The sequence below is a fragment of the Misgurnus anguillicaudatus genome, chromosome 2 (assembly GCF_027580225.2).
Source record: "Misgurnus anguillicaudatus chromosome 2, ASM2758022v2, whole genome shotgun sequence".
NCBI classification, from domain to species: domain Eukaryota; kingdom Metazoa; phylum Chordata; class Actinopteri; order Cypriniformes; family Cobitidae; genus Misgurnus; species Misgurnus anguillicaudatus.
The window spans coordinates 24,466,597-24,487,409 of NC_073338.2; the positions used below are offsets into that span (position 1 = coordinate 24,466,597).

The window sequence follows — 20,813 nt, forward strand, 5'->3', positions numbered from 1 at the left end:
CTTCTTAAGATTATCTTAAGAACATCTAAGTGTACCCAACCGTGCCATTTTGAGACAGTATATGACATCTGCCCTTTTAACATACTATCTCTGTATTAATTTTTTTTTATTTAACTTGAAAAGATCATACAAAGATGGGTTCACATGATCTGTAAATATCCAGTATAGACATAACTTCTTACATAAGGTAATTTCTTTCAACTCGAGCGTTTCCCACGAATCAGCGTCAATGCTCGAAGAGCTCAATTTGCGCAGCGCCATTCGCGAGTCAACGCTCGAAACGCTCAATCCGCGCTTACCGCGCCGCAGGCTGTCTATTCGTAGCTTTGCATTGACTTAAAACATGTAAATCACTTAACGCCTTAATGCGTCTGGTCGGAATGCACTGCCTCACGCGCAAGCGGTAACAACGTTAGCTGACAAGAAAAAAAGTGATCATATTATGTGACATATCTGCACCAACAGAGATCACATACACAATTCCAATTCTCTCTCTCAGTGCACTCCTAAAGTTGAACAAACAGGGGACTTTACAAGAGTAAATTTTGGAAATAAATTAGCAAAGTTACCTTTCTGAAGTAAAAATTCAGATGAAAGTGTTGAATATTGTATTCCTTGGCAAAAAAATCCTCTATAAAATGCTGTATTGTGATTCACAGGAAAAATAATTTTACTGTAGAATTTACCCGCCGTTGAAAAAAACCCATAATGCCTTGCAGATATACAGCAACATGCTGTATACAGATTCTACAGTAAGCATTTGCTCATTTTACAGTAATAATGCTGTGAAAACTACAGATTTTTGTTACAGTGTAGGCTTCAAGTATGTGAGCAAATTTACCAGGTCACGGTGTCTCCACAATCGTTGTCTTTGAATCCATTGTGAGTTTTTAGGAAAACTGATGTAAATTATTTACAGTATAAATAATAAACAAATGGAGAGTTCAGATGCATTTTTTGTAAATGAGCATCTTTATCATACTCTTAAGTTTAGGTTCAGTCATTTTACTTTAATGGCAATGTAAAGGTAATGAGTTAGTAATTAAAATGCCTTATTTTCACAAACGTCACTTTACTCATTTCATTGGTATTTAACAATTTTGACTGTCTTTTACTGCAAAACACGGCATGCAAGATTTTTGTCTTAAAAATAACACTTGTTTGGACAAGACTAGAACTAGGAACATTGCAAATGATGAAAGTCAGAATGTAATAAACAAAGAAACTAAACCATACATTAGGGGGCACTATGATCCATATGACTGGTTGCATTCAGGTCCAAGTACTCACAAGGGGCACAAGTTTGAATGTGATCCACTGTCATTTTATCCGCTGTTGTTTTGTTCAATTTAGCTTCTGTGCACTTAGAGGATTTTGATGAAAAAATTACGTGGCCTTTAGCCAGTGTTGGGTAAGTTACTCAAAAAAGCAATTAATTACTAGTTACTAATTATTTTATTATCAATGTTTATTTTATGCCAACAATCATTAGTATATTATGTACAGAAAATATAATGTACAATTAAGATATTTTTTTTAAATTTCCTACCGTAAATATATCAAAACTTTATTATTGTAAGTGGATGTAGTAAAATGGGTTCAAAATGGGTCAGAAACGCACCTACAAACTTTGTTTTGCTACCTGTTCCTTGGGGATTTCCCATTCAAGTTTGGTTTATGTGAAAGCGTACAACTTCCCCCATTCAGTCAATAAGGTCACTTCAGCGTAAAGCCAGTAGAGATCACTAAAATAAACTTTTCAGTAGCCTCTTATGGAACGGCTGAAATTCCACAAGGGGGTATATTTGTTCCTCAGACGTTGCACAATAAACGTGACATCCGAATATATTCATTATAAATCGTGAATGAAAAGTGAGATTCGAACGAATGTCCGTTAGTGAACTAATTGTATACAGTATTTATTATCGTAATTTGGTCAGAAATGTCAAGATTGTGAGTTGAACAAATCGTTTTGGATTAAACGGCTTGTATATTCCATTTCTTTGGACTTTTGGGGATTTATGAACAATTTGCTTTGGACAATTTCACCGAAGCGGATAAAGGGAAGATTTTTAAGGTAAGTAAATATCCTAAATCGACGTAGCTCAGTTTAGGTAACTAACAATTAGATTACAGTTTTATGACTGCTATAAATCATATTATGCTTTGTGTGTGCGCCTAATGGAATCCCTAAAGTCTAAGCTTTCAAACGATGTGCGGCATGACCGTATATTTTGAAGATTTAATGCTTCAAAGTTACAATGACGTAATGCAGCTTCACATGCAAGGGAGGGGTGTACCGTGTACGGCACAGTGTTCCTTATCAGGTTAAAATGTCTTGCTATATACAGACTTCATTGGAGTTTTACCTTTAAATGCGATTTTCTTAACATTTTACATTTTTTCCACTCTTAACTCCACTCTTTCAGATTTTCAAATCATTGTGTCTCTGCCAAATATTGTCCTATTCTAACAAACCATACATTGATGGAAAGCTTATTTATTAAGATTCAGATTATGTATACACCTCAAAAAAAAAAAAAAAAAACTTTTTACTGGTTTTGTAGTCCACTGTCACAAATATACATTCACTGTAAATGGTTACATAATCAGTAATCACTATATAAATATTACATTGTTTGGCACTGTTCAAGATGACTATAAAGTCTCTAAACTCAAAGCAAGTACAACAGGTCAAGATAAAACTAGTTCAGACTCGCATATTGTCAACTCTGTTGTCAAAAGCTGGATGTTCTAGATAAAAGCCAAAGGAAAACAGACCCATTCAAAATGTGGTCCTGAAAAAGTATCCTGTGTGTGCCATGGACACACAAACAAGTCCATCATACAGGAAATCAAAATGCAACTTGAAAAACAAATTATGAAACTGTGTTTGTCATACTTTGGTCAGATGGCTTGAAGAGAAAGATTACTGGAAAAGGACATAATAATTGCAAAGAACAAGGACACAAGATGCAGAGGAAGGTGTATGTTCACACTAACAACAGGACAGATGCTGAATAATCTCATAGGACTGAATCCATTTAAATTATTTTGTATTTTAAGTCACCAACAATCGCACATGTTTGATAAGACATAACTTACCAACATACTCAACATAATCATTCACTATATTGGTATTCATTAAACATTTGCTTATTTTATTTGTATTCCATTTAAGATGAGATCTACCTAGGCTACGTTTTGAGAAATAAACACTTTTTTAAGTCTGACAAAAAATATACCAAACAACTTATATTGCAGCTTAAAGGCACACTGCGGAACTTTTTGGCCACTAGTGGGTGCTAGACATGTATTTTCATGAAGGTCCTTTTTTAGTCAAAAAGTTCTGCAGCACTGTCGCAAAGGAAAAGAAGATAACTCTTTAGGTCACAAAGTGTGCCTTCCACCATGTCGTATGAATATAATTTTATGGGTTTCATTTTTTCAAATGCTAAAATATCGCGTAGCTCAAGCCAGTTGTAACGGTTGTTGCTTGGTTAAAGTTAATTGCCTTAAAGGGGAATAGAACCCGGATCACCCGTGTCGTAGGTCCAAGAGGCTACCATGGCGCCACAGATTCACTTGATATAAGTCCCTCTCTACACTCTCCAAGTAGCATCCAGTAAAATTCACGATAAAAAATAGTGTTACTTACTAGTCCAAAACATGACGGCCTAGTCAGCATCGGTCAGGAACCCCTCCTCCTCCTCCTCCTCCTTAAGTTCACACCAGCAAGCGAATGCTGGCCAAATATAATTGATCCTCGTCCTTCTTTTTATTCTGTCACTCTCCTGTTTCTCTTTCTAGTTTTCTCCGACAAAACCTTGGATTTCTTTTTCTTAGATGCTGCTTCGGCGATGACAAAACATCAGGAAAATAAATAGTTGCGCTCTCACGTCCGAATTTGAGGAAGTGACGTATGCCGTAAAGCAGATATTTGTAGTTCTTTTTGTGCTCGGGTTACTACCCGAAACCCCAAGTTTAAAAGTACGAGTAAAAGCGATACAGACCCCGTCAGGCTATGGTGGACATGTCATACAACCTATTTTAAGTCGATGTACCATCACAAGGGTCTTGAAAATATATTATGAAGGTTGAAGAACTACAAAGTGTCACTTTGATAAATGCACTGTATATCATTGTAGATTAATGAGCACATTTGCATACCATCTTTCGTAAGCATCTACTCAGCAATCTATTTTTCTCCTTTAGCCTCTTGTTACAATTTCAAATTTGACATTTTAGTCTTGTTTTCAGCAATTTCCTGCTCTGAATCCACTTCATCAGTTTCAGTGTGTTTCTCTTCCATACTCTCATTAATAAACTTCATCAACATATTTCTTGAGAAAGAAAATTGCATTCATCTACATCTTGACAGAAAAGCTAATTATACTTGCAGATATACTTGTATGCGTTTATTTATTTATTTGCTATGTCCATTAGCTACTGTAACTTGGTTTGGTTTCAAACGTTTGCCTGGTATTCTCCTTTTATTTGTAGTTATCATTTAGTTTGTGGTCTACCTACTTTTCTAAATGGTGGCTTTACTATAGTTATTAGTAGCTTCTAGTTGTTGGTTTACCAACATTTGTGGGTGACTTTGAATTTGTTTTAGATATTTTGCCTGCATGTGGTTGAAAAGAGATTTTGAAATTATGTCTCTGATTGACATGGACTATTTCTGTGACCTAGTAAATATTCATGGGCTAAGTCATAAGGGAGTTTATTAACTCTGGGAAGGCCAAACGCAGCTTTGCATGTATTCGTGTAAACATTGGAGTAGAAACAACATTTCCTTGTCTTGAAAGTGAAATTTGTAAAACAGCTAAAATGTTAGCTGTTGCATTCAGCCTGATTGTACAGAAATGTGTAACTGGTTTAAAAAAAATCATATGAATTCATATGATGTGAATTAGTAGTGAAAGTAGAAGAAAAGCAATAATGAAGCCCTTCTCCTAATCCCAACATCACTGTCTAAAAGTAGATTGTAAAAAAAATTTAATACATGAATTCATACAAATTATGGTGCATGCACATTACAAGCGACTTTGTCACTTTGTGCCCTATTTGAACAATCTAAGCACATGGTCTAAAGTGCACAGCGCAACTACACTTAAGGCGTGTCCGAAACTACTTTTGCTAACAACGGGGAAAATGGTCTATGCGCCTGGTGCGCAGTCTAAAAAGGTTGTTCATATTCTCTTAATGAGTAATGAGAGTGCAATAACAGTGAGAGTCTTATCTCCCATGCATCTTATTTAAAAGCCAGTTGTGGTTGCACCATGCTGAGCACACCAAGCTCTGCTGCCAGCTAATCTCAGCTTCAAGCCTTCTAAAGTCCTGTAAACTGTCCTGATTTATATCGAAGAGACTCTATAATAAACTTTTAAATTTTAATGCTTTCATTTTTCATAATTAAAAACGTTTGTGTGCTGCTTATTACATGTGTGTAATAAGAAAATGCGCATTGTCATCCCATTAGGCGCATACTAACGTGCTTTTTAAATAATAAAAACAACATAGTTGCCTCAAAATAGCAACGCGACAACAATGTGCCTGAACGCACCTCATTTTCATTCTCATTGTTAGTCACTCCTGAAGGTCACACGGCATTTGGTATGGAGCGAGATGTGCGTCTTTATTACATGCGATAAATTAAATGATCTGAGAGAAATAAAACTATTTGAAAGAAAAAGTTATCACACTGATAGCAAAGAAGCATTTCATGAGAAAAAAAAGAATATTTGAGAGAAAAAGTTTTCATACCAATTGCAAAAAATAATAATTTTTGAGGCTAAAAAAAAGTTTTGAGAGAAAGTATTTTCTCATGATAGAACATAAAAAATATAAATTTGAAATTTTTTAAATTATTTTTGAGAAAAAAAAATCTCTCAAGTATATGTTTTTTGCTATTAGTGTGAAAACATCCTCTCTAAAAAAAAAGTGTTTCCATCAAAACGCTTTTCTTTGCTCTCGATGCGGTTTCTTGCTCTCGTGTCAGGATTTTGCTTTCTCTGTGAAAATTGTGTCATGGGCGTGGCCACGTTCCTATTGGCCAGTCGGGAAAGCATCGTCTTGTCTTTAGGAATCGAACTGAATCATTACACCGTTGTTCGGTTCACCTAGATGCCGTCTCTGCTTTTAGTTGAGCACGGACACTCTAATGTTTGAGTAAGATGATGACACACAACTCGATGGATAGCTGGCTGAGCAAGTTCACAGCACTGAAGATTAAACATTAAAAAATGAAATGTTACTCTTATTCATGAATGAATGTGTATTATATTATTAGCTTGCTAATCGCTAATTAGCCATCATGCTAGGTAAACTTGCAAATGCCAAATTGATGTTTTGAGTCACTCCTTATTTAGTGAGTAGTGATCTAGTTTCTACCTTTGCACTTGCTAGCCTCAAAGCACCTGAAGAGTAACTGCTTGTTCATCATATACAACCTCCTGTTTAACTTTCAACCACCGTTAGTGTGCATGGAAGGTGGCAATGCCACCCGTCCCGTGAAACACGGAATCGTTCCGTATTTACAGGCAAAATGACGCGTATCAAATCAATACGGGACGCGATTTGTCCCGTATTTTACATACACTCTTAAAACGAATGTGTTAAATTGAGACATCGGACAACACATCTAGTGTTTTATTTACATGAACTCAAAATCAATATGAAATAACACATAATGTGTTGAATAGTTTAACATAAAACAATGTGTTAAAATTAACACACCCAGTGTTGTTACAAACATAACACATTATTGATATTGATATTTGATGATCCGATAGGTGAACACAGCTGTCAAACACCTTGTGCCACTACATGTCAATCACCTTGTACCACTACATATGGATCTGTTAATTTAATAAGTTAATAAAAATATAGTTCAAATCTCACAAGTTCCTCCAAAGCTTATTTTTTGTGGTGGTGGTTGAGGAGATTCCCCCTTTTATATGTAAAGCGCTTTGAGTGTTGCAGAAAAGCGCTAAATAAGTGTAACAAATTATTATTATTATTATTATTACTTTGTTGCCCTATTTATTATTGTCATAGCTGTGTATTGATATTGAGAGACTGAGTGCATCTGTTCACACTTATTTCAATAGCAGCTATCTTATTATAATGGTATCAATGTTAATATTTTTATGAAAACAAAAAACACATTTAAGTTATGATATACCACCACTGGCACGTACATCGGGACTGTGGTCACCGGCGTAGCCCCGACGTGTGTGTAGCCCCCCGCGCTGCGGCAGCTAGGCGTCCCTTATTTTTCTGTACTTCCTCCATGCACACTAACGTTGGTTGAAAGTTATACAGGAGGTTGTATATGATGAACAAGCAGCTACTCTTCAGGTGCTTTGAGGCTAGCAAGTGCAAAGGTAGAAACTAGATCACTACTCACTAAATAAGGAGTGACTCAAAACATCCATTTGGCATTTGCAAGTTTACCTAGCATGATGGCTAATTAGCGATTAGCAAGCTAATAATATAATACACATTCATTCATGAATAAGAGTACCATTTCATTTTTTTAATGTTTAATCTTCAGTGCTGTGAACTTGCTCAGCCAGCTATCCATCGAGTTGTGTGTCATCATCTTACTCAAACATTAGAGTGTCCGTGCTCAACTAAAAGCAGAGACGGCATCTATCTAGGTGAACCGAACAACGGTGTAATGATTCAGTTCGATTCCCAAGACAAGACGATGCTTTCCCGACTGGCCAATAGGAACGTGGCCCCGCCCATGACACAATTTTCACAGAGAAAGCAAAATCCTGACACGAGAGCAAGAAATTGCATTGAGAGCAAAGAAAAGCGTTTTGATAGAAACACTTTTTTTTTTTAGAGAAAATGTTTTCACACTAATAGCAAAAAACATATACTTGAAAGATTTTTTTCTCAGAAATAATTTTAAAAATTTCAAATTTATATTTTTTATGTTCTATCATGAGAAAATACTTTCTCTCAAAACTTTTTTTTTAGTCTCAAATATTATTATTTTTTGCTATTGGTATGAAAACTTTTTCTCTCAAATATTCTTTTTTTTCTCATGAAATGCTTCTTTGCTATCAGTGTGATAACTTTTTCTTTCAAATAGTTTTATTTCTCTCAGATCATTTAATTTATCGCATGTAATAAAGACGCATATCTCGCTCCATAATTTGGATAAAGTTGAACTGTTCTCAACTTTGTCCCATTGCTGGACACGCCCCTTCCGAGACGGCAGAAATCGCCAGCTCCACTCGTATGGTATTTTGTTGCTTTATTGCTGTGTGTCGCTTGTACTGCAATGTAAATGGGCCATTAGTCAACTCATAAAATATTCACAAATTACTGTGAGATTGTGTTGTTTACATCACTATTACATCACAGAAAAAAATATCTTTTTAGATGTTGGCCTTTACAAAATTATGAGGGATTTCCCAATAATGCAATAAAACATTCAAGATTCAATTATTCTAGAAACTCCTTCAGTGCTGCTGGTCCAGATGCTGTTTGGGAACATAGCCTACTGTAGGAAGGCTTTATACAGTCTCAGGTGGACACAACATCATGCAGGGAGCACTGCTTTATTGTGACTACTGCTTGTCTTTCCTTAGGTTTTGCTGTCATATAAGGCTTGAAAATGTTGTGGTATAATAACTCAGTGTAAGCTAGAGATCTTTCCCAAGCTCCATCATCCAGTGCTTTTATGACAGTAAAAAAAAGATTGTACTACATCCCCAGGCAAGCTTAGCATCTTTCAAGGTGGCACTATAGTTAGGTATACCTTCTAGTAAAGGTTGAACAGAGGTACTTAAGAGGCCTTCATCTGACCCATTAGTGTATATATGTGTGTGTGTGTGTGTGTGTGTGTGTGTGTGTGTGTGTGTGTGTGTGTGTGTGTGTGTGTGTGTGTGTGTGTGTGTGTGTGTTTGCGTGCATGTGTGTATTCTTGCTTACTCACTTCTGATAATTCTGATAAATATCTGCTCAGATTTTAATCATTATTATTTATTGTGTATACAGTCACCTAAAGGGTTATTAGGAACACAATTATCTAATCAACCAATCACATGGCAGTTGCTTCAATGCATTTAGGGGTGTGGTCAAGACAATATCCTGAACTCCAAACTGATTTCAGAATGGGAAAGAAAGACGATTTAAGCAATTTTGAGCGTGGCATAGTTGTTGGTGCCAGACGGGACGAGTACTTCCCAATCAATTCCTGGGATTTTCACACACAACCATTTCTAGGGTTTACAAAGAATGGTGTGAAAGGGGAAAACATCCAGTATACAGCAGTCCTGTGGGCGAAAATGCCTTGTTGATGCGAGAGGTCAGAGGAGAATGGGCCGACTGATTCAAGCTGATAGAAGAGCAACTTTAACTGAAATAACCACTCGTTACAACCGAGGTATGCAGCAAAGCATTTGTGAAGCCACAACACGCACAACCTTGAGGCGGATGGACTACAACAGCAGAAGACCCAACCTGGTACCACTTATCTCCACTACAAATAGGAAAAAGAGGCTACAATTTGCACGATCTCACCAAAATTGGACAGTTGAAGACTGGAAAAATGTTGCCTGGTCTGATGAGACTCGATTTCTGTTGAGACGTTCAGATGGTAGAATTTGGCATAAACAGAATGAGAACATGGATCCATCATGCCTTGTTACCACTGTGCAGGCTGGTGGTGGTGGTGTAATGGTGTGGGGGATGTTTTCTTGGCACACGTTAGGCCCCTTAGTGCCAATTGTGCATCGTTTAAATGCCACGGCCTACCTGAGCATTGTTTCTGACCATGTCCATCCCTTTATGACAACCATGTACACATCCTCTGATGGCTACTTCCAGCATGATAATGCACCATGTCACAAAGCTCGAATTATTTCAAATTTGTTTCTTGAACATGACAACGAATTCACTGTACTAAAATGGCTCCCACAGTCACCAGATCTCAACCCAATAGAGCATCTTTGGGATGTGGTGGAACGGGAGCTTCGTGCCCTGGATGTGCATCCCACAAATCTCCATCAACTGCAAGATGCTATCCTATCAATATGGGCCAACATTTCTATAGAATGCTTTCAGCACCTTGTTGAATCAATGCCACGTAGAATTAAGGCAGTTCTGAAGGTGGAAGGGGGTCAAACACAGTATTAGTATGGTGTTCCTAATAATCCTTTAGTCCAATATTTTTTGGCTCATTTTCACATATACATATATAATAATTTTACATTTAGTTCTTAGAGATGTTGCACTTCTACATGAACAAGATTTTATAACTAAATCACAGAGAGAAAGAGCATTTGCCTCTATAGGTAAGACATTGTGGTGCACATTTAAACATAATATTAAGTTAAATCGGCATCTGCTCCAAAAATATCTCTCTTAATAAGACTGTGAGGACGGTACAAAAGGGTGAGAACCACACCTCATAAAGAAGAGACACCCTACAGAGTGCACTTATCACATCCCATAAAATACATTTAATGAAGGAAGCTCTTCAAAGTCATCTCGGCTGGTATATATGTCTGTCCCTTTGGTGCCAGGCTGTGATTTACACGTTAAGCTCTTTCAAGCTGAACTTGAACAAGTATGATGTAATCTAATCAGAATATTTTGAAAGAAACATTCAAACTATTGAATTGCTCCGTTAAGCATTGCTCCATTTTCAACTATTATGTTTTTGTAAATAAACTGCAGTCGATAACAATTATTAACATACTGACACAATCTATAATGAGGTTATTTGTTTAAAATGACCATATTCATGACCTCTGATTGAACAGCGGTACAAACGGAAATAATTTGCAATATTTGATTATGTTTTGTCACAGAGTGTAACAGAGCAGATTATGTTTTGGTAGCAGAGCATAAAATATGCACTAATAACATGTCCTTTTTTAATATATTGCACCCTATAGAACAATAACCTGTTGGCTTATTTTCTTTCTCCTTGAAAACAATTATCTTTTTCAAAGGGCTTATAGGTGAGGCCGGCTTATTTGGCCAGATAATTTTGAGTTTTATAGCACTGGATACTGGAAACTTGTTTTGGTATACACGAAACCTGTCAACCGCTCTGGGGCCATGATGAAGCATCTTGCCTCGGGTTTAAGTGATAACAGAGAAGCTGCTAGGCCATAAAACCACATGCTCAGAGTCACTAATCACAGCCATTTATCAGCCCTACCTCATTTCCATGGACCACAAGGTTCCTTCATCCATACCTGCATTTAAAGCTTGGTAAAGGAAAGCCTTGGATGACATTAAACAGTTAGAGACCGGCGGACATTTCTCTCGAAGTGTATATTGGTTTTACCTATATTAAAGGTTTAGTCCATTTTCTAAAAAGAAAAATCCAGATAATTTACTCACCACCATGTCATCCAAAATGTTGATGTCTTTCTTTGCTCAGTCGAGAAGAAATTATGTTTTTTTGTGGAAAACATTGCAGGATTTTTCTCATTTTAATGGACTTTAATAGACACCAACAATTAACACTTAACTCAACACTTAACAGTTTTTTTCAACAGAGTTTCAAAGGACTATAAACAATCCCAAAGGAGGCATAAGGGTCTTATCTAGGAAAACGATTGTCATTTTTGACAAGAACAATAACAAATATACACTTTTAAAGCACAACTTCTCGTCTAGATCCGGTCGTGATGCGCCAGCGTGACCCCACGCAATACGTCAAGAGGTCACAGAAGACGAACGGGAAACTCCGCCCCAGTGTTTACAAGTGTGTTGAAAGAGGACCGTTCCTACATTGTTGTATGTCAACTGATACTAATTAATGTCTTTGTGTCAGTTTATTGTTTACAATGGTCCACAAATGTGCGTTTTATATATGTAACACGTGACCTCTCTACGTCACTACGCATTTACGTTAGGTCGCGCTGGACCGGATCTAGACGAGAAGGTGTGCTTTAAAAGTGTATATTTGTTATTTTTATTGTCAAAAATGACAATCGTTTTGCTAGATAAGACCCTTATGCCTTGTTTGGGATTGTTTATAGTCCTTTAAAACTCCGTTGAAAAAAACTGTTACGTGTTGAGTTAAGTGTTAATTGTTGGTGTCTATTAAGTCCATTAAAATGAGAAAAATCCTGCAGTGTTTTCCTCAAAAAACATAATTTCTTCTCGACTGAACAAAGAAAGACATCAACATTTTGGATGACATGGTGGTGAGTAAATTATCTGGATTTTTCTTTTAAGAAAATGGACTAATCCTTTAAGGTGAGATTAAATGCTGAGCTTGATGAAGACAAGATATGAGATACATAATGATCTATTGATCTGTATACATCCAGGCTTTTAAACCAGTGGTATAAAACATTTTAACTAATGTCGTGTTAAACATATATTAATAAAATGTTTAAAGAGCACCTATTTCATTGCTAAAAAACTTTATTTTGTGTGTTTGGTATAATACAATGTGTTTGTGTGGTTTATGGTTCAAAAAACATTATTTTTCACATACCGTACATTTTTGTACGTTGTGACTGGCCTGAATACTTCTGACATCAGCTGGAAATGTGACGCTCCTTACCATGTTTAAAAGATTCGCACACAATGCAGTGCTACAGGAGTTAAATCACAGGTTGTGAGTCCGAAGTGGGAGGAATTATGATAATGTCGGTCTTGTCTACATCATCAATCCCAGGAAGGAGTTGCCTACAATCTGTGTCTTTGTTGTAGTCCAAGAAAAAAGATTGACGTTGGAGGCGATAACTCGCGTCATCATTTACTTTGGGGTTTGTACCTTTTGCATATCGTGAACATGTACTAATACAGACTTACACACCAAAGGTAATTTAAAAACGTGAATCGGGCAATAGGTCCTCTTTAATATTTTTTACATTTTTTTATTCTAGATCCTCATGATTTGTTTGTATAAACATAGACATACAAATCCAGAAATGTATTTTTCCTAAGGAAAAGTTTGCTCTTATAGTATGGCTGAGTTATGATGTATAAATCACACTATCCATGACAAGCATCTTGACACAAAGCATCACATACTGTAGTAAATTATAGGCCTTGCTAGACATCTCTTCTTTAACATTTTCAGAGGCAACATCAATATCTCCTTCATCCAATTCCATACTGACTCACTTCCATTCTTCCACAATACAAAAAGTATGCATCCTAATAATGCATTCTGTACTGTATATATCAAGGAACGCCATGTACTCCCCAAGACCGGTCATTAGACAACACAATTTCTCCTAAATCTTCTGAATTATTAGGAAGTGGTGATGAGATTTCTCCCCAGAACATATTTGTAGATGATACCGCACCACTTTTGGAGTACTGATTTTGCACATAAAGGCAATTCATGCCAGAGCGCCTCGTGACAGCATTGTGGTGAAAACAGAAAACCACATTGTTCTCTTATTAAAAATATGCTCCACTCGGATGCCCAAAGCACTATTCATATCATTCATACTGTGTAGATGGAGTATGCTGACAATACCCTGTTTAATACGTTCCCATTTCCTCTCAACATAATGCCTCATAGTGACACAACCTCCAAATGTAATGAGACAACAAGGACAATGAATGATGGGTGATATGAGATCATTGGTCTTTGTATGAGACTGATAAATCAGTAGCACTTAACCTGACTCTCTTGTAAAAGTCACATACAAATGACTGCGTGTGCATACCTTGCCAAAAATATACATCTCATTGGTTCTGGATGATGAATTACACAATGTGAGAAGAGCAGAATTCCTTTGTCATTTAAGGAAAATATATGCTCTTTTAAAAACCTATGAGCATGTTATGCTAAGTAAAATTTGTTGTGTAATTAATTGTGCTTAACAAGACAGTCTGGTTAAAAGTGAAAGCATGGTCTTGGGGGTCTTCATAGTAGGCATTTGTAATCTGGTTATCCTCTTAGTCTTCATGATCTATTTGGCAATCTATGATTTGTGCCAATCAAAGTGCAGAATTTGTCTGCCAAAATCCAGATTCTCTGTTTATTTATGTGGCTCAGCTGATGAATTGAGCAAGAGTGTGGCTAGACACAAACTCTGCACTTCACAGAATGAAGATGGGAGCAGATTGTATTGTGTGAGGCGGGAGTTCAGTCGGGGGGATGCTTTGGGTACTCACTCTTTCAAAGACGTTGTCTCTAAATTGAACACAGCTGCACGATGCCATATTGATTGGCGAACACCCAACTCCTGTATCATCAACATAAATTCACTTCACACCTGAGCAACAAAAGCCATATTGGCAGTCAGTTTGCATTGCATTGTGAGTCTTTGTGAATGCTCACAAACAATGAGCCATGACATGCATGTGCACACGGCATTTACATTTACACCGAAGACACACAATCATGCATGGGCACGCACATATACAAAGCTTGACAGATGGCTTCAAAGAAAAATTCACCTTATAATTGATGTAATGAAAAAAATGGATACAGTAACAAGTGCATTATACTGTACCAGTGACTTTTAACTGAGAGTGTATTTACTGTAACTCTGGATGTTCTCAAGCAGGTTACTAAGGGCACTTGGAAAGATTTTGATTTGGTTACTTTTAGAACATGTAAGTAATCTGGTAACATTTTACAATAAGGTTGTATGTGTTAACTATTATTTAATGCATTAGCTAACATTAACTATCAGTGAAAAATACTTGCATTTATTAATCTTAGTTCATGTTTATTACAGCATTGTTTTATTAATGTATAAAATCAAAAATTGTAACTGTTAATATTATTTAATGCACCCTGAACTAACACAAATAAATTTATTGAAATTAACTAACATTACCAGAATTAATAAATGTTTCAAAGTAGCAGACGGTCTTGGGCCGAGTTTGGCCTCATAATGGTACTAGTGGTGTCCTGCTGGCACTGGCATATGTCAGCCAAGTGTGGCAATGATTTGGCACTGGATCCTTAATGGCAGATAACATTTGGGCCATTTGTGGGAGGGCTGTGCGTGGCCCGGGTGCGTTTCCCCAACAAAGACATAACTTGCTGCTGAACCAACATAGTACGATGCATAGTTGGAGAAACGAACTACCTTGTCACGAGTGTTTCCTGAAAGCACAGTTACTTTGTCGCACATTTGCGTTTGACGCATGTTTGTTTAACAACATAGTTGATGATGTCACGTGGAAGGTGGATTAGTAATTAATCTGTGCAAATCGATTTAATGTCAGATTACTGCTGTAAAAAACTTGCATCGGAAGACTGATTTGTTATTGTGATTTAGTTACCTCTTTTTTTTTTTTTTAAAGATACTTAGGGCCAATCTCATTTCTCTGTCTTACCCCTTCCCCTTTGTCTTTGTCTTCCCCTTGCCCCTCGAAACCGAGTAAAGGGGAAAGGGGTAAGACAGATCGTTCGTCTTAAAAATGAGACACCACTCGATTACCGTTTGCGTCACTTTCCCTTGTCGCTAACCAGCTGCAACGCAAACAGACAAGCATTGACAAACAAAGAAGATGCCGTTGTCTCAGGTTGTGGTATCGATTGCCTGAGCGGAGCTCAACAAATAGCGCATAACTTAGCTGCTAGCTAGCGCCTTAACTAGCGATTCAAAACAAAAACATTACAATTAAAACTGCTTGAAAACTTTATTAAAAGTATCATAAAACATGTGTGTCATAATATAATCTCAATTAAACTGCAGAAAATAACGTTACTTTCATTTTTGCGACTCCTTGACAGTTCAACGTTCATCAATAAAACGTCTTGATGCTGGCTCTCCTGAGAAATTCTTACGTTAACGTTTACCCCTCTCTTTCAAGTGTGGTCATTATCACACTTCGTTTCAAGGGCTGTGTATCCCTACGCCTTGGCCCTAGCCCTTGATCAAACTGAGAATTGAGATATCACTTCGCCTCACATGAACGCGCAAAACCGAGGTGAAGGGGGAAGGGGAAGGGGTAAGACAGAGAAATGAGACACACCCTTAATTTGTGTGCAAGTTCCCTCTTATGTTACTCCTCCCAGGGATTCCCCAAGGTCTTAAAGTTTGTAGGACTGCACACATGCGCAGTTTCAAATGCAGCACTTTAATTCTATTTACAAACTTAAATACGTAAAATATTTTTATATATATTTAGAATGATGAATATAGAATGTACTACGTGTTTTTTTTAACTTATTTTGTTTAAAAGCATGACCAACGTAAGTCTACATATTATAATAACAAGAAACTATGCTTCTAACGACAGGTGAAGAGCTGTCGTTCCAACGACACAACTTTGCGATGCAGTTTGTGAATGTCCGCTGAAACGATGGTTTCGGGAAACACCCGTATCGGTGAGCTATGCTAAACGATGGAACTTGCAACCGTAGTTGGCTAACAATGCTTTCAGATCAGTCTAGTGATCGTAAGCTACATTTGAAATACTGTTATACACAATTAATAATTATACAAATTTACGGATGTAGGCTTTCCAAATCATGTCACAAAACAAAGACAATAGTTGTTGTAGGTAAAAAAACTAATAAATCAAAATGTATTATCATCTTCAGTGTTGTCACCCTTGAATAAATTTGATCAAGCAGCTTCTCCACGCTTTAAACAACATTTACATCTAATCTGAGCTCTTTGTGGAAGCTGTTTCTTCATTATTCAAAGTAATTAATTTCATCAAAAACTGAAAAAAAAGTTTTGTATTGAAAGAAACTACTAATTTGGACAATTATATTTTTTTGTAAAAAATAAAACCAATTTTAGAAATATAATTGATAGTACACAAAAAAACTGAGTAACTTAAAGTTTTGAACTGTAGTTTATTATTATATATTTGTGAATATTGTGGAATGTTAAACGTATACTTAATTACTATAATCAGTTTTAAAAACAATACTTTTCTCGTCTGTTAAGACTGTGATTAAAATACATTGCATTTACCTTTTTATCACTCTAAAAAATAGCTTATTGAATTTTTTTTATTTTTAAAGGTGCTCTAAGCGAATCTGCGAGACGTTAGTTATTATTGACGTTTGAAACTGTTTTCAAACAGACGGAGCGTAGCTAACTCCTCCCCCTCCCTTCCGTGCTTTCATGAACGTGCCCAACCCCCACCCCCAAATCCTTTTTGTCGTTTATTGGCTGGAATACTTTGTTTTGTTTTGTGATGCTAGGTTTGGCCACTATGTTGATATTGCCGTTTGTGAAGCCTGGGCTGTCTACAGAGATCGCGTTTTTTTATAGTTTGATCAGCGGACAGGCAGCAAGCAGATAGTGAGGAGATGTTTCCGGTATGTAACAAAAAATGTTTTATGGTCTAAAACGCTTCAATTCGCTTAGAGCGCCTTTAAGCCATGTTGGGTAAATATTGGACAGAACACACTGCTGGGTTTAAATTGACCAAATGCTGAGTTATTTTATGATATTATAATCCATGGTTGCATAACAACAACCTTGGGTCATTTTTAACCCAGCCCTTGTTCTGTCCAATATTTACCCATTATAGGTTAAAAATAACTCAACCATTTTTAGAGTGATGACAACATACAATTACCTTAATTTGTGCTTGTTTGATATCTACAAAACCAAAACTTCAGTTTCAGGTACATGCACAACCTCCAAAAGCATCTTGCGAAGCAACCACATTTGTGTGACGACATTACCTTGAGAGCCCAGTCCGTGACTCATATTTACCAGTGATATGAATCGAGTAGAGCTATTTAATCACCTGCTGTTACAGGGCTGTCAACCGCAGAGCTCCAATCTTTACTGCAATCCCCCTGGCTTTACAGCATCAGGAAATTCCCGAATGAATATGACAGGAAGGTAATTAAACAACTCTGCTGTGATTACACAGCTTTAGCGAAACCCTTTATTGTCTCTAGACACTGATTGCATAGCAAATTCATGCCAGAATGGTGAAATAACACCAGCTTTACCAAGCACTGGTCTTATTATCAAGCTCTGTCTTCGATAAGATAAATATTAGCTCAAAGTTTTTCTCAGTCAGAAGTTCCAAAGCATGTCCTACCTGCTCATCTTGAGTGATGTGTATAGTGCCCCTGGCTGTAAGTAGGGGAATAACAAGAAGGGGGGGGCGTAGCTCCAGGCATCCAGATGCTGAGGGAGTTTCCTTTCTGCTGTTCCTCTGCCGATAGAAGGTTGTGTCCTCACTTGTGTATATCAAGCTCACAGCTCACTGGAGAACTGTGTCCACCCATGCCCAAAAAAAAAAAAAAAATGATGAGCGGGTTGATAAAAAAATAAAGTGCCAAAATGGGAGCACAGCCTTCTGCACTCAGTCATGCTCTAGTTCCTCTTTAGTGGTATGATCCATTCGGCATTAAGGCTGTTTCTTTATCTCTCTCTCTCTCTCTCTCCTTCTCTCTCTCTCTCTCTCTCTCTCTCTCTCTCTCTCCCTCACTTTCTATATGTGCAGCTCTATTTAGCAATTACAGTCTGTGAAACAACTGTGAGTGGAATACATTTGGATACTGTCTATACTGTTTAAGAAATAATTTTAAATAACTTAAAATTAAAAGTGTCCTTATTCCTAACCCGTATAACCTTCTTGCTTCAGTGGAACACATTGTTCCATACTATTAAAGTGATTCCTATAATGGTGCACTGACAGTATGGTTGTGTTTGTGATTTCTGGTGTTTGGCAGCAACTGGACATCATTTACTTTGATTGTACAGAAAGTTAGCACATAATATGTGCTTTTATTTTCTATAGAATAACTAAATGAAACAACAATAGAGCATGACAACATGAGTCTGTATAAATAATTAATCTTATATGGATGAACTATTTCTTTAAAATTTAGCCTAAAGTAATGATTACATTTATTTTAATAATTATTTTATAATCATTGTACTTCACTAACTTCAAAGTAGGGCACACTGTACTAAATTCATTGCCGTGTATAACAATGAGCTCAAGGACCTTATTATCATATTTAATAAACAAATGCCATAATAAAACTGCAAATTGGTTAAGAAATGGGTCAGACAGACTGTTGTGCTTTTATCTTACTTTGGATGTGCTTGTTTTGATCTTGCGTGTTTTTGTAACTAGAACATATTAAAGATAAAGCAGAATTTTTGTGTGTTAACTTGTAGATCATGTCCATACTTTAGAATCATAAAGAGCTCAGATGCAAAACCCTCTAAGTGCATCTGACATGCTTGATTCTGACAAACCGGCCTGAGCCCAGGATAAATCGGATTTGAAGCGATAGTATTTGATGAATGTATAATGCATGCCAAGAGCATTCGTTAATATCATTAGCACATTTTTGAGGTGGTGTTTAGTGGCTTTTGCATCTGAGCTCCTTATATATTACCTAATATAGCTCATTAACTCTTTCACCGCCATTGACGGATATCTCGTCAATTAAGAGAAAACACTTCCCCGCCAATGACGAGATTTTCCGTCTTTCCGCAATACCGCTATTATCCACCAGGTTACGCAACTTTTTAAACCCGGAAGTATTGCCCTATGGCAAGCGTGTCTGTTTTAAAGATCTATGAAAAGTCCGTCACAAAAATGGAATTATCTCTGCTTTTTGCTCAAAATGTGGTGTTTTTGCAGAAACCTACCCATATTAAAAAGCTGATTACAAAAGAACCACTGAAGGTAGGATGAAACGTTTTTTTTTTTTTTTTTTGAAAGCAGAGGGTCTGTTCTTTCATTTGGTATATTGTATGTTTATATATTTAAAGAAGAACATTTTCTGGAAGGCATTAAACTTGGGTGAAAATCATGAAAAACGCTGGCTAGCAACTTTTTTAAAAAACGCTGGCGATGAAAGAGTTAAGGATGCACTCTTCAGTAGAGTTTGCCTCACTTAAATGTTTTACACATAAAGAAAATAACAATTTTAAAATGTTCAAACATAAGATTGAGACTCATCTCACCTTGTTTGACAAGGTTAGATGTTCTGTGTTGTGGCTTTATGGTTGATCAGCTTCTGTTTTAAAGCTATGCATGCTGATTAGAAATTTTGTCCAATTTAAGACAATCTCAATGTAATTTTATACAGATGATATTCAGGTTCTGCATAGCAATTTAGGAGCAGACGTCTGACTCTGAGAAGGGTACAACTGCAGCCTGGAGCTCACCAAATGGGGACGGAAAACTCCAAGGAGCTGGCAAAGGAAGCATGGGATTTTACCATCAATAGAGAGACACGACATACGTTACCCATTGCCCTACATTCCCCCCTTTGGAAGTACTGCCTGAAATTCATGCCCTCATTTGAAGATCTCTGGTCTGCAATTAAATCAGCATATCCAGAGCGGCAGCACAACCTCTGATGACGGCAGGTATATTTGATTTACCAACAATGTTTGTTCATTCTGACACCTTTAAATTCCAATTCATGCTCAAAAATTTGTGTTTTTATAACAGCAATAAAATAATATAATAGAAGCCTTGTTTTTCACTTTAATAATATAGAGATATCTTGAACCTTTTCTTGTACTGTACATACAGGCACTGCACTCTAAAAATGTCTGGGTTATTTTTGACCCATAATGGGTAAAATATTGGACAGAACACGTGCTGGGTTAAAAATGACCCAATGTTGGGTTGTTGTTATGCAACCATGGGGTATAATAACCCAGCAGTTGGGTTAAAATAATCCACGATTGGGTCAAAATTTTAACCCAGCACGGTTTCTGTCCAATATTTACCCATTATGGGTCAAAAATAACCCAGACATTTTTAGAGTGTGTATTACACAGCACATAACCTACTTGATAAGTTGCTACATTTCAATTCAGTTTATCTGAAAAATATTCAGTCTTATCCAGTTTGTCTGCGATAAAGAAAGCAAACACACCGTAAACATC

General features: G+C 36.7%; 1 protein-coding gene across 1 annotated transcript in view; it reads right to left on the bottom strand.

Moving 5' to 3' along the window:
- Nucleotides 1-18,212, bottom strand: part of LOC129442165 (cadherin-18) — a 187,397-nt gene extending 169,185 nt beyond the window's left edge. The window contains exon 1 of the mRNA XM_055202066.2: nt 17,989-18,212. The gene's annotated coding sequence lies outside the window, so the exon portion shown is untranslated. The remainder of the gene's footprint in view (nt 1-17,988) is intronic.
- Nucleotides 18,213-20,813: the final 2,601 nt, after the last annotated feature.